The 14,722-nt window shown below is 46.4% G+C and overlaps 1 protein-coding gene across 14 annotated transcripts in view; it reads right to left on the bottom strand.

The window, feature by feature from the left end:
- Window positions 1-14,722, bottom strand: part of LOC137846960 (kinesin-like protein KIF2A) — a 170,854-nt gene that overhangs the window by 115,254 nt on the left and 40,878 nt on the right. The gene's annotated exons all lie outside the window — the stretch shown is intronic.

Raw genomic sequence — 14,722 nt, 5'->3', positions numbered from 1 at the left:
CATGGGGAATAAGCAGAAGGAGTTAGAAATCCGTGTTCGGTCAGGAGACTATGATCTAGTGGCAATTACAGAGACATGGTGGGACAGCTCACATGATTGGAATGTGGTCATGGATGGGTATGTCCTGCTCAGGAAAGACAGGCCAGCAAGGTGAGGTGGCAGAGTTGCTCTTTATGTGAGAGAGCAACTACAGTGTATTGAGTACTGTCCGGGGCGGATGAAGAGCGAGTTAAGAGTCTGTGGGTGAGAATTAAGGGGCAGGCTGGCATGGGGGATGCTGTTGTGGGTGTCTATTACAGGCCACCTGTTGTGGTTTAACTCGGTCGGCAGCTACACACCACACAGCCGTTTGCTCACCCTCCCCCCTCCCTCTCTGGGATGGGGGAGAGAAATGGGAAAGTGAAGCCTGTGAGTTGAGATAAAGACAGTTTATTAAGACAGGAAAATAATAATAACAATAATAATAATAACAATAATGATGATAATAGTACTACTACTACTAATGTGTACAAAACAAGTGATGCACAATGCAATTGCTCACCACCCGCTGACCGATGCCCAGCCCAACCCTGAGCAGTCCGGCCCTCCTTCCCCCCGGCTAGCCACCCCTATATATTGTTTAGCATTGTGGGAGGAGATGTGGGGGGAGGACTGGGAGGGACCGTGGGCGGAACAAAGGGTCACGGGGATCCGGGGCAGTCGCGTGTACGGGTATAAGAAGCTATGCTATGCAGCAATAAATTGGCACTTGAGCTAGACACGTGCGTGTCTGTCTCTGGTGTCCCTGCTTGGGGAGCAGGCGTCCAGGCAGCCAATCGATGTTGTCTCTCGGGCTGGGGTAGCACGGCAACAAGCATGACGTCAGATGGTATGGAATACCTCTTTGGCTAGTTTGGGTCAGCTGCTCTGGGTCTGTCTTGTAGGAGAGGAGCGCTGCTGGATCTTGTTCTCACTAACAAGGAGGGGCTGGTTGAAGCATTGATGGTTGAGGGCAGCCTTTGTTGCAGCAACCATGATATGATGGAGTTCAGGATCTCATGTGGCAGGAACAGAGTACCAAGCAGAAATGCAACCCTGGACTTCAGTATGGCCAACTTTGGCGTTTTCAAGCAATTGCTAGGGGAAATCCCATGGGACAAGGTACTTGAAGGAAAAGGGGCCCAAGATAGCTGGTTATTGTTCGAGGACTGCTTCTTCTGAGCTCAAGAACAAAGAGCTTTCTGAAATGCCCAATCCCCAAATCAACCCAAGTTGTCTCATCCACCCATTGTTTCAAACTTCTGATTTAGCTATTTCAGTCATAATTTGGTAGTTCTCCAAAGTTCTCCAAAGTAATCCAAAGTTTTATACAAACCAAACCTTTTAGGACCTGCTGAGGGACAGAAAGGAATAAAAACCTTAACTGGTATCCCAAATTATCTCACATAACAACACAAGAAAGAGATGTATATTTTTAGCATTTCTTTTATTGTAAAGGCTGCCTAATCTTTCACACCAAGTTAAACCTAAGCAAAAAGAGAGGCTGCAAGGGTCAGGGAAGGTACCAGCAAATATGTGCAGTCTAATGTAGCATTCAGAGGGACAGACTGACTAAAACTCAAATGAAAGTACAGCAAACACAGGGACTCATGAAGCAGCTGGCACTCTAAGCAGCAGTGTTTTCACATCTGCAGCACTTATCTTACTGTGAACATTACATTACACAACCATTTTTAACCTCTGTGCTTGTCCTTTCCCCAAGAATAAGATTCAATTCTCTACTAAAAAAGGTCAAGTAGTATTTTACTTATTAAAAAGAAGAAAAAAAAAAAAAAAAGAAGAAAAAAAAACAGACCTCTCCCCCTTTCTTTGGATCCTTTCCTCTAGCACTTGCAAGTTTTTATTTCTCTGAGCTGTATTTTTTCCTGAATAAATGCTGCCATTTCTGCTTCTTGAACAGCACTCTCTCGGCACGCCTCAGCCCTACCCCCAAACACAGTGAGAGCAGTCTGGATCCTCACTTCTGGACTTCTGGTACCCACCATGTCAATGTTGGTGCTTACGCTGCAAGTAAACTTGCTTAGGGCAAGTAAACGGTAGCATGAACACAACCACTATTTACACTGTGCTCATTCCATACAATACCCAACAAGCACGATGAGCACAGTTCTCACCTTCCTCTGTGTGCATCAGCATAGATTTGGAAAAAAACAGATGTAGGGGCAGGAACCACAGCCATGCCCTCCCTGCTGCACACAGACCTTCCTCCTTTCCTCTGCACCCAAACAATGTTGCATAAGCACATCCTGCCCTTGGGACCATGCCCTAATTCTGCTGGTGACTGTGTTGAAGCAGACTCAGTCAGCATGGCATTCCTGCACTTCACTTCTTTGGAAATACTCTTTAGATGAGCATTTTTGTGCAAGTTTTCTTTGTGCAAAGTCCTCAGTACACCTCTCAATTTATTTTTCTGCAGCTAATAACCTCTAGTGACTTAATTTTGTGTAAGAACACTGTTGTAGAACTGTTTTAATTAGCTTTCTGGGTTGTTAGCAAAATAGCAAGAGACCACTTTTTTTTTTTCCTGTAGCAGTGCCACTTCTGACATTGCTACAATGCTGGGTCTGCAAGAACACAAAATTTTTTCATCACTGTGGAAACTGGCAAACTCATCAAGCTTACACTGGTACAATCTTCTGCTACTGTTTTAAGGCTTGGCTCAGATGTCAATCTGGAATCAAAGGAAAAGTGATATATGAAAAATATAAGTTTAGAGAAACGTATTCTTGTGCTGGGTCTGGCTGGAATGTTAACTTTCCCTGCAGCAGCCCATACAGTGCTGTACTCTGCACTTGTAGCTGGAACAGCAGTGTTATCACACCAGTGTTGTGTCTACTGCTGAGCAGTGCTGGCACAGCATCAGGCCTCTCTCTAGGGGGTGGGCAAAAAGTGAGAAGAGAAACATCACCAGGGCAGCTGACCTAAACCAACCAAAGGGATATTCCATACCATGTGATGTCACACTCAGCAATAAAAGGTGGAAACAGGAAGAAGAGGGGAGGGGTGGGCTTTCGTGAAAACGTCAGTCCTCCTCCCAAACACCGGCTACGTGCGTTGAGGCCCTGCTTCAAGGACGTGGTCAATCATCGCTCATTTGTGGGAAGCAGAGAGTAATTTCTTTCCTCTGCACTTCCACATAGCCTTCATTTGTTTTATTTGTTTGTTTTCCTCCCTTTTTTCCCTTTCCCCCTCCCTTTTCCCCTTTCCCTTTTTATTTCCCTTTAGTTAAATTGTTTAGTTCATAATAATCTTTCTTTAATTATTATTATCATTATTTCCCTTTAATTAAGTTATCCTTATCTCAACCAGTGAGTTGTTTTTTGCTTTACTTCTTCCCCTCCTCATCTAAGGAGGGGGAGTGAGAGAGCGGTTGTGGTGTTGAGCTGCCCAGCATGGTAAAACCACCACAATTCTATAAAATATTATTATAATCATTAGCATGTCAACAGATTTGACAAATTTTGAAGAAATACACTGTTTACAGCTGAAACGTGTCACTCTATATTAGTTACAGAGCAGTCATATATCATATTACCTGCTCCTGTCTTGTATTATTTTTCACACAGAACAAATAATAATTAAAAAAAAAAAACAGGTTTAATCTTTGCCATGACTAGTGAAAGGAGATCAAAGTGGGCTGATGAATGAACAGAAAATACCGAATCCTCTCGCACAGTAAGCCAGCAGCATGTGGGGTGGTTTTACCCTGCTGGGCAGCTCAACTTCACCACAATTGCTCTTTCACTCCCCATCCTAAAAGTAAAAAAAAAAAAAAAAAAAAAAGGGGGGGAGAAAATATGATGGAAAGGGCTTAAGGGTTGAGATAAGGACAGGGAGATTGCTCACCAATTACCATCACGGGCAAAAAAGACTCAGCATAGGGAGATGTAATTTATTGCCTATCACTAGTGGACTAGAACAGTGAGAAATTAAAGGCAAACTAAACACACAAATACACACACACACCATCCATCCCCTTCTTTCCCCCGAGCAGTGCAGGGAAACAGGGAATGGGGGCTGCGGTCAGTCCATAACACTTGGTCAGCTGCCACTTCTTCATGGTCACTCTCTTCCCCTGCTCCAACACAGGGTCCCTCCCACGGGATGTAGTCGTTCTGGATCTGATCCTGTGTGGGCTTCCCACAGGCAGCAGCTCTTCAAGAACTGCTCCAAATATGGGTCCGTACCACGGGGTCCATCCTTCAGGAACAAACTGCTCCAGCATGGGTTCCTCATGAGCGGCAGCTCCTGCCAGGTCACCTGCTCCTGTGTGGGCTCCTCTCCATGGACTACAGGTCTGGCCCAGAGTCTGTTCTGGCAGGGTTTCTCCACAGGCTGCAGCCTCCCTCAGGTCAGATCCACCTGCTCCACCGTGGGCTCCTCCACAGGCTACAGCGTGTAAATCTGTTCCACTGTAGTACACCATGGGCTGCAGGGGCACAACCTGCTCCACCAAGGTCCTCTCCATGGGCCACAGGGGAACTTCTGCTCCAGCACCCGGAGCACCTCCTGCCATCCTTCTGCACTGACCTTGGTGTCTGCAGGGCTGTTTCTCACTCCTCTCTCTCCCAGCTGCTGTTGCACAGCAGTTTTTCCTTTTCTTAAATATGCTCTCACAGAGGCGCAACCAGCATTGCTCATTGTCTCAGCTCTGGCCAGCGACAGGTCCCTTTTGGAGCTGGCTGGAACTGGCTCTTATCTAACATGGGGCAGCTTCTGGACTCTTCTCACAGAGGCCACCCCTGCAGCCCCTCCCCCGCTACCAAGCCCTTGCCATATAAACCCAATACACATTACCAGCAACTGAATGAAAACCTTAGTTGAGCTCAAATTTTTCTGTATAAGAAGAAAAAAGTCAGCAGATTTGCCACCTTAGATTTTAAGACGGCAAACTTTAAGCTTCTCAGGGAGCTATTTAGCAGTGTCTCCTGGTTATAGCCTCTAGAGGGATTTGGGGTCCGTGAGAGCTGGTTGCTTTTCAAGAACTGCCTTTTAAAATCCCAGTAGCAGGCAATCCCATTGTTCGACAAGTCAAGCAAGCAGGGCAGAAGGCTGGCCTGGCTGAACGGGGAACTCCTCCTGGAACTAGGGCAGAAAAAGAAAATATATGACCTCTGGAAGCAAGGTCTGGCTTCACAGGGAGAGTACAGAGCTGCAGTTCACATCTGCAGGGAGAAAACAAGAAAATCCAAAGCCCAACATGTGTTGACACTGGCCAGAGTGGTGTCAGACCACAACAAAGGCTTTTTCAAGTGTGACAACAGTAAGAGGAGGTCAAATTAAAACATTGGACTGATACTTGGAGCAGATGGTCACCTAACAAGTAAGGAGGAGAGGCATTTAATGCCTTTTCTGCCTCAATTTCTAATAGTAACTACAGATCTTGAGCTGCCTGGACCTCAAAGTTGGAGGACCATGGCTGGGCAAGCAGTGACTTTCCATCTGTGGTCACCAAAATTGTAAGGGAACAGCCGTGCGTGTCTGTCTCTGGTGTCCCTGCTTGGGGAGCAGGCGTCCAGGCAGCCAATCGATGTTGTCTCTCGGGCTGGGGTAGCACGGCAACAAGCATGACGTCAGATGGTATGGAATACCTCTTTGGCTAGTTTGGGTCAGCTGCTCTGGGTCTGTCCCCTCCCAGCTCTTGCTGCACCCCCAGCCTGCCCGTTGGCAGGACAGTGGGAAGCTGAAACGTCCTTGGCTTGGTGTAAGCACTGCTCTGCAACAATTAAAACATCAGCATGTTATCAGCACTCTTCTCATCCTAAGACAAAACATAGCATTCTACCAGCTACTAGGAAGAAAATTAACTCTGTCCTAACTGAAATCAGGACAACACTAAACTGGGAGGAGTGGCTGACATGCCGGAAGGCTGTGCTGCCATCTGGTGGGACCTCAACAGGTTGTATAATTGGGCAGGGACAAATTTAATGAAATATAATGATGGCAAGTGTGGAGACCTGCATCTGGGCAAGAACAACCCCAGACATCAGTATAAGTTGGGGACTGCCCTGCTGGAGAGCAGTGAAGGAGAGAGGGACCTGGGGTTCCTGGTGCACAGAGGGATGACCATGAGCCAGCACTGTGCACTTGTGGCCAAGAAGTCCAATGTCATCCTGGGCTGTATTAGAAAAGATGTGGTTAGTAGATCGAGAGAGGTTCTCCTCACCTTCTACTCTGCCCTAGTAAGACCACATCTAGAATACTGTGTCCAGCTCTGGGCCCCTCAGTTCAAGAAGAATAGGGAACTGCTTGAGAGAGTCAAGCGCAGAGCCACAAGGATGATTAAGGGAGTGGACCATCTCCCTTATGAGGAAAGGCTGAGGGAACTGGGTCTCTTTAGCTTGGAGAAGAGAAGTCTGAGGGGTGACCTCATTAATGTTTATAAATATATGAAGTTTGAGTGTCAAGAGAATAGAGCCAGGCTCTTCTCAGTGGCATCCAATGATAGGACAAGGGGCAATGGGTGCAAGCTGGAACATAGGAGGTTCTGCTTAAATATGAGACTTTTTTTTTTTTTTTATGGTGAGGGTGACAGAACACTGGAACAGGCTGCCCAGTGGTGTTGTGGAGTCTCCTTCTCTGGAAAGTTTCAAAACCCGCCTGGAGGTGTTCCTGTGTGTCATGATTTAGGTGTTCCTGCTCCGGCAGGGGGATTGGACTAGATAATCTTTCAAGGTCCCTTCCAATCCCTAATATTCTGTGATTCATTGCTGCTAGCCTGAATTATCTGTAAGGGATAATAATCAGAGGGGCGAACCACACCAGGAATTTTCCTGGTAATGTCCCTGGCCTGGGCCCCAGGGAGGCAGCAGAGTTCCCTATGGGTAGGGTCTGGCTGACATATGGGGCACTCTGTTCCCCTCAGAAGGGAGTCGCCTACAACAATGTTGTGGTTTAACCTGGCCAGCAGCTAAGCACCACACAGTCATTTGCTCACCCTCCCCCCTCCCTCTCTGGGATGGGGGAAAGAATCAGAAAGAAATGAAAGCTTGTGGGTTGAAATAAAGACAGTATATTAGGACAGAAAAGAAAGGAAAATAATAATAATAATTATAATAGTGGTACTACTAATAATGTGTACCAAGAAGTGATGCCCAGCCTGTCCCCGAGCAGGCAGTCCCTCCAAACACATTTCATCCTAAATCCCAAACACAGCACCATACCAGCTACTAGGAGGAAAATTAATTCTATCCTAGCCAAAACCAGGACAGACCTTTCTTTCCTTCTTGGTGGAGGAAGTCTTGAGGTGTGGAGTTGACTTCCTATCCCTAAACAACCTCCTGTGTGGACCTTCCCCATCACCTACCCATCCCTCAAGCTTCCACCTATTGTGGAAGGGCACCTGGGGAGGCGAGGAGGGTAGGGAGGGGGCTCAGCTGTGACGCCAAGCAGGGGCCTGTTTCCATTCTTCTCCATCTCTCAGATCTCCTCCCTCTGCCTGACAGCGACAGGTCAGGGAATCCCCCACTATTTGGGGTGTATCACCACAGTGTCTTTCTCAGATATGGCAGGGCGTTGCTCCACCCTAACTCCTGCTCCAGTCTAACTCCTGCTCACACTCCCTGATAGTCCTTAATCTCTCCTCTTAGAAGTGCTTGTCAAGCCACTGTCCATTATTTATGTGCAGTCCTGGCTATCAGGGGAAGTCCCAGTTGACTGGCGGCTAGCAAATGTGACGTCCATATACAAGAAGGGCCAGAAGGAGAAAATGGGAAACTATAGGCCTGTCAGTCGGACCTCAATGCCAGGGAAGCTCATGGAACAGATTATCTTGAGTGTCATCAAGCAGCACTTACAGGACAACCAGGTGATCAGGCCCAGTCAGCATGGGTTTATCAACGGTGGGTCCTGCTTGATGAACCTGGTCTCCTTCTACGAGGTGACACGCTCAGTAGACAAGGGAAAGGCTGTGGATGTGGTCTACCTAAACTTCAGTAAGGCTTTTGACACTGTTTCCCACAGCATTCTCCTGGAGAAACTGGCTGCTCAAGGATTGGATGGGTGTACACTTCATTGGATTAAAAACTGGCTGGGTGGCCAGGCCCAAACAGACATGGTGAATGGAGTTAAACCCAGTTAGAGGCCGGTCACTAGTCGTGTCCCCCAGGGCTCAGAACTGGGGCCAGTTCTCTTCAATATCGTTATCAATGGTCTGGACAAGGGGATCGAGTGCACCCTCAGCAAGTTTGCAGACACTTGCAGATGATGTGAGTGTTGACCTGCTTGAGAGTAGGAAGGGTCTACAGAGGGAACTGGATAGGCTGGACTGATGGGCTGAGGCCAGCTGTATGACGTTCAACAAGGCTAAGTACTGGGTCCTGCACTTGGGGCACAACAACCCCATGCAATGCTACAGCCTGGGGGAAGAGTGGCTGGAAAGCTGCCTGGCAGAAAGGGATCTGGGGGTATTGGTTAATAGCTGGCTGAATATGGGACAGCAGTGTGCTCAGGTGGCCAAGAAGGCCATCAGCATCCTGGCTTGTATCAGAAATCACATGGCCAGCTGGACTAGTGATGAGGGGAATAGACTCAAGTTGTACCAGGGGACGTTTATGTTGGATGTTAGGAGAAATTTGTTTACTGCACGGGTTGTGCTTCATCAGAATAGGCTACCCAGGGTAGTGGTTGAGTCACAATCTTTGGAGGTCTTCAAGAAACATGTAGATGTAAAACTTAGTAGCATGGCTTAGAGGTGTGCTTGTCAGTACTAGATTAAAAGTTGGACTAGATGATCTTAGAGGTCTTTTCCAACCTGAATGATTCTATGATTCTATGAAAAGTAAGTGCAATTTCAGAATTGCTGTAATTTGGCAGCGAGTGTTGCAGTGTGGTCTTGTATGTCAAATGCTGCACCTCATCCTGGTTGCCAGTGTTGGAAAAGGAGATATTTTGACTGAAACAGATACAGATAGGCTCACCATTTCTGTACAGGTGTCTTTGTACAAGCTATAGAAGAAAGCATGGAGTGCTAAATGACTGTGAACACATGATCTGGAAAAAAGTTTGTGTATGTTGTGAGTGACTTTGTAGTGCAACTCTCTCGGATGAACAGCAGAGGTACAAGCCTAATAACATAAAGGTGAAATGTGTTCAGTTTATTAAAGGGTTTTATATGGGACTTACTGTAAGTATGTATTAGATATGATGCTTCCTTCCAAGTATCTTTTTCTTCAGCTAAATTATATGTGGAGAACTTGGCTGGTCTTAAAAATGATAGGATGTCTGGCATGGTACACCTGAGATAACTATCTGATAAATATCTAAATAATGCAGATGTTAGGCATTGTGATGTGATATTTCTTTATGAATTGAGTTTCTTGAGGAACAAGTCTCCTATTTCATACTGACACCTGCATGTAAGGAATGTTTCAGCAATTCGTGTCAACAGAGAGCTTGAAGGGTAAACCTTGTGTCTCTGATATTTGGGAGAGGTTCAGAATAACTGCTAACTATTATGGCTATTGCATGGGACACTATGCAAGTCTCTGATATCTGGCCAACAGATTAAGGAGAAGGGGAAAGCTGAAGGACGACTAAAAGACAAAGCTTGCATGCAACGCTGCACAAGTCTCTGACATCCAGCCAAGATGGACAAAGGAGAAGGACAAGGAAAAAGCCTGGGAGGAAGACTACGAGCCTTCAGCATGAGGGACCCCCAGAGGGACCACCAGAGACTGATACGCATGCGACAGTGGGAGGGTTTGGATTCCGGGAACTAATTATAATAACCCTGCCTTTTCTAGAAGTTGTAATGAATATGTATTAGCCTAGGAGCATAAAAACCAGCCTCCTGATGTAACTGGTGTGCATCTTGGTGGATCAGAGACTCCCGGCGCACCCAGCGCTGTTTGCTTACCTCTATTTGTTTAATAAATTGTAAACTTTGATTGTAATCCTATTTGGGACTTAGTCATTTATTACACGCAGAATCATATGGAGCTGTAGCTTCCGAATGCTACAATGGTGAGTTCCTCTTTCCTTTTTTTATGAAGCCAGTAGGATGACTGCCACAGATTTCACTGGCAATTGTAGCTTGTGAAAGTAAATAAAGACATGATACTGTCAGAGGAGCTCACTAATTTGAAATAGTGTACTTTGAAATGTGCTTACAAGGGTGTTATCTCCACACCCCTTAAAAGAAACTGGACCTATATCAAAGAGAAGTGAAAAACAAAATATTCTTCTAACTGGGGAAACCACAAGAAACTTGCTTTGAATGGAAAGGGAAATCTTAGAGATTGGCTTGGATAATGAAAGGTCAGCACAAAAAAAAACAACAATGAACTGAAGTGTGAAAAGACTGGATATTTAACAACTGTTAGAGAGACACACAACAGAAACAGAAGCACTGGGGGATGCAGCTCTAGGAAACTTCTTTAAAGGAGGTACACCCATATAGAAGATGAACAAGTTCAGCTACACTGAGTAAGTAGAATTATAATTTAGTGGTTGGGGTGAAAGGGGTTGTTGATGTCGAATGCAAGGAGGACCAAAAAGTTGCTTGTGTCCTGTTTGCTGTATGAGGAAAATAATAATAGTAATAATAATAGAATGTACAAAGAAAGTGATGCACAATGCAATTGTTCACCACCCACTGATCAATGCCTAACCCATCCCCGAGCAGCAGTCCCCCCACCCTGGCCAGCCACCCCATATTAATTGTACTGCATGATGTCAGATGGTATGGAACACCCCTTTGGCCAGTTTGGGCCAGCTGTCCTGGTTCTGTCTTGACTGCATCCTGTAGGAGGGACCCTATGTTGGAGAAGGGGAGCGGGTGACCATGAAGGAGCAGCAGATGACCAAGTGTTATGGACTGACTGACTGATGTTAATATGATGGTGGATTGGTATATTAACTAAAATTCTTTTACGCGGTTATCCTGGTTTTGTCATTGAGGTACTGGAATGGTCTTTTTTCTTTTCTTTTCTTTTCTTTTCTTTTCTTTTCTTTTCTTTTCTTTTCTTTTCTTTTCTTTTCTTTTCTTTTCTTTTCTTTTCTTTTCTTTTCTTTTCTTTTCTTTTTTCTTTTCTTTTCGCTGGGGAGTGCAAGGGGGAGTGGAGGCTGGATGCTCCTCAAGAAAGAAGTCTTAAAGGTGCAGGGGTGCAGGATCAGGCTGTCTCTGTGTGCTGTAAGATGAGCCAGAGGGGAAGAAGACTGGTGTGGCTGAACAGGAAATTTTTGCTGAGTGTCCGAGAGAAAAAGAGAGTTTATTTCTGGTGGAAGAAAGGGCAGGCAATTTGGGGAGAGTACAAGGAAGTTGCCAGCATATGCAGAGAAATAAATCAGGAAGGCTAAAGCCCAGCATGAGCTCAACCTTGCCAATATGGTAAAAGATAGCAAAAAATACTTTTATAACTTTATTAACAGTAAGAGGAGGGCCAAGGAGAATCTCCATCCTTTACTGGATAGAGGTGAACATGACTACTGAGGATAAGGAAAAGGCTGAGGTTCTTAATACCTTCTTTACATCTGTCTTTACTAGTCAGACCACTTATCCTTGGGGTACTCGGCCTCCAAACCTGGAAGTCTGGGATGGGGAGCAGAAGAAAGCCCCCCACAGTTCAGGTGGAAACAGTTAGAGACCTGCTATTCCACCTGGATTGTCACAAGTCCATGGGGCAAGATGGGATGCACCCGAGGGAGCTGAGGGAGCTGGCAGATGTGATTGCCGAGCCGCTTTCCATCACCTATCTGCGGTCATAGTCAACCGGAGAGGTCCCAGATGACTGGAGACTTGCTAATATGATGCCAATCTATAAGAAGGGTCGTAAGGAGGACCCGGGGAACTACAGGCCTGTCAGCCTGACCTCGGTGCCAGGAAAGGTGATGGAACAGGTCATCTTGAATGCAATCACACAGCATATGCGGGACAGCTGGGGGATCAGGCCCAATCAGCATGGGTTCATGAAAGGCAAGTCCTGCCTGACCAATCTCATCTCCTTCTATGACCAGGTGACCTGGCTTGGTGGATGAGGCTGTTGACGTAGTCTACCTGGACTTCAGCAAGGCCTTTGACATGGTCTCTCACGGTATTCTCCTGGAGAAGCTGGAAGCCCATGGCTTGGACAGGTACACTCTTTGCTGCATTAAAAACTGACTGGAAGGCCAGGCCCAGAGAGCAGTGGTGAATGGAGTGAAATCCAGCTGGTGATGGGTCACTAGTGGTGATCCTCAGGGGTTGGTGTTGGGGCCCATCCTCTTTAGTATCTTTATTGATGATTTGGATGGAGAGAGTGGAGTGCAACCTCAGTAAGTTTGCAGATGACACCAAGTTGTTGAGAAATGTTGATCTGCTGGAGGGTAGGAAGGCCCTGCAGAGGGACCTGGACAGGTTGGATCGATGGGCAGAGGCCAATGGGATGAGGTTCAACATGGCTAAGTGCCGGGTCCTGAACTTTGGTCACAACAACCCCATGCAATGCTACAGGCTTGGGGCAGAGTGGCTGGAAAGCTGTGCAGAGGAAAAGGATCTGGGCATGTTGGTCAATGCTTGACTGAATATGAGCCAGCAGTGTGCCCACGTGGCCAAGAAGGCCAAGGGCATCCTGGCTTATATCAGGAATACTGTAACCAACAGTATCAGGGAGGTGATTGTCCTCTTGTATTCTGCTCTGGTGAGGCCACACCTTGAGTACTGTGTTCAGCTTTAGGCCCCTCACTACAAGAAAGACATTGAGGTCCTGGAGTGTGTCCAGAGAAGGGCTATGAAGCTGGTGAAGGGTCTAGAGAACAAGTCTTATGAGGAGCAGCTGAAGGAACTGGTTTTTGGTTGTTTTTTTTTTTTTAGTCTGGAGAAGAGAAGGCTCAGGGGAGACCTTATTGCTCTCTACTACTACCTGAAAGGAAGTTGTGGGGAGCTGGGGGTCAGCCTCTTTTCACAGATAACCGGCGATAGGACCAGAGGAAATGGCCTCAAGTTGCACCAGGGGATGTTTATGTAGGAAATTTGGAGCCATTTCTTCTCAGAAAGAGGCATTGGAACCAGTTGCCCAGGGAGGTGGTAGAGTCACCGTCCCTGGGGGTGTTCAAGGAAAGGTTGCACATGGTGCTTAGGAACATGGTTTAGTGGGTGACATTGGTGGTAGTGTGATGGTTGGACCAGATGATCTTGGAGGTCTTTTCCAACCTTAATGATTCTATGATTCCACCATCTCCCTCAGAATCCTTGGGTGGATCACATTCGGCCCCATTGACTTGCATACATCCAAGAAGTTTATCAGGTCACTAACCATTTCCTTGTGGATTATGAGGGCTTTATTCTGCACCTGGTCCCTATCTACCACCTCAGGGGTCTAAGTACCTGGAGAGCAACTGGTCTTGCTGATAAAGACTGAGGCAAAGAAGGCATGAAGTACCTCAGCCTTTTCCTCATCACTTGTCACTATGTTTCCCCCCACATCCAATAAAGGATGGAGATTTTCCCTTTGCCTCTTCACACTGGTGGTCCACAATTGTTTGGTAATTAACTAGAATATCAGGATTTTTCTCCTGTCATTTATGGTTTATGATCTCCCAGTTTGAAGCAAAAGCATGTGTACTTTGTACCATTATGTTTTACCCTGGATTATTCCATCTTTCATATTTTTCCCGCGTGATATAAATCTCCATAGAGATGGTATTCCCACTCTAGTATAGCAATAAAGTTTCCCAAGGACAATGTTACTTTTTGTGTTATGACCAGGAATGAATAACTACAATGGATGGAAAAAAAATAGCCATCCAGTGCCAAAGCAGTTCCCAGAAAGTACACTATTAAGTAAAAATCATTAGGTACACCACTATGACCACATCAGGGACATAACTCATGGGGATACTTGAGCACTGGAACAGGTTGCCCAGAGATGTTGTGGAGTCTCCCTCCTTGGAGCTATTCAAAAGCTGTCTGGGCATGGTCCTGGGCAACTTGCTATATATGGCACTGCTTGAGCAGGGGAGTTGGACCAGATGAACTCCAGAGGTCCCTTCCAACCTCAACCATTCTGTAATTCTGTGAAATGGTATGGGATGGTTCATATCCACAATACCCCAGGACAGTACCTTTCACGGCACATTGCCCACACCTACAGCACTTAGTGTTCAGCCCAGGTCCCTCAGCTGTGCCTACATTAGCAAGTAGCATATGACAGCAGGAGCAGGCCTGCAGAGCAAAGTAGGTGGTGCTGAGGATCCAACATGGAACTGAACTTGGCAAAGGATGCAAAGAATAACAAGAAGGGATTCTGTAGGTACATTGGCCAGAAAAGAGAGCCCAAGGAGAGAGTACCCTCTCTAATAAATGAGAAGGGAGAATTAGTGGTAAAAACATGGAGAAGGCTGAGGTACACAACAGCTTGTTTACCTCAGGCTTCCCACATCTCTCAAGTCCCTGAACCTCTAGGCAGGGGCTGGGGGAGCAAAGTCCCTCCCACCGTAAGCGAAGAGCAGGTTTGAGACCACCTGATGAAACTAAACAGGTACAATGATGACATGCATCCCAGGGTCCTGAGGGAACTGGCTGATGGAGTTGCCAAGCCACGCTCCATCATATTTGAAAAGTCCTGGCAGTCAGGTGAAGTCCCTGGTGACTGGAAAAAGGGAAACATCGCTCCCATTTTTAAAAAGGGTAGAAAGGAAGACCCAGAGAACTACAGACTGGTGAGCCTCACCTCTGTTCCTGGGAAGAGGAACAGATCCTCCTGGA

The sequence above is a fragment of the Anas acuta genome, chromosome W, assembly GCF_963932015.1.
Source record: "Anas acuta chromosome W, bAnaAcu1.1, whole genome shotgun sequence".
Lineage (NCBI taxonomy): Eukaryota > Metazoa > Chordata > Aves > Anseriformes > Anatidae > Anas > Anas acuta.
This window is presented reverse-complemented; position numbering and strand designations above follow the sequence as displayed.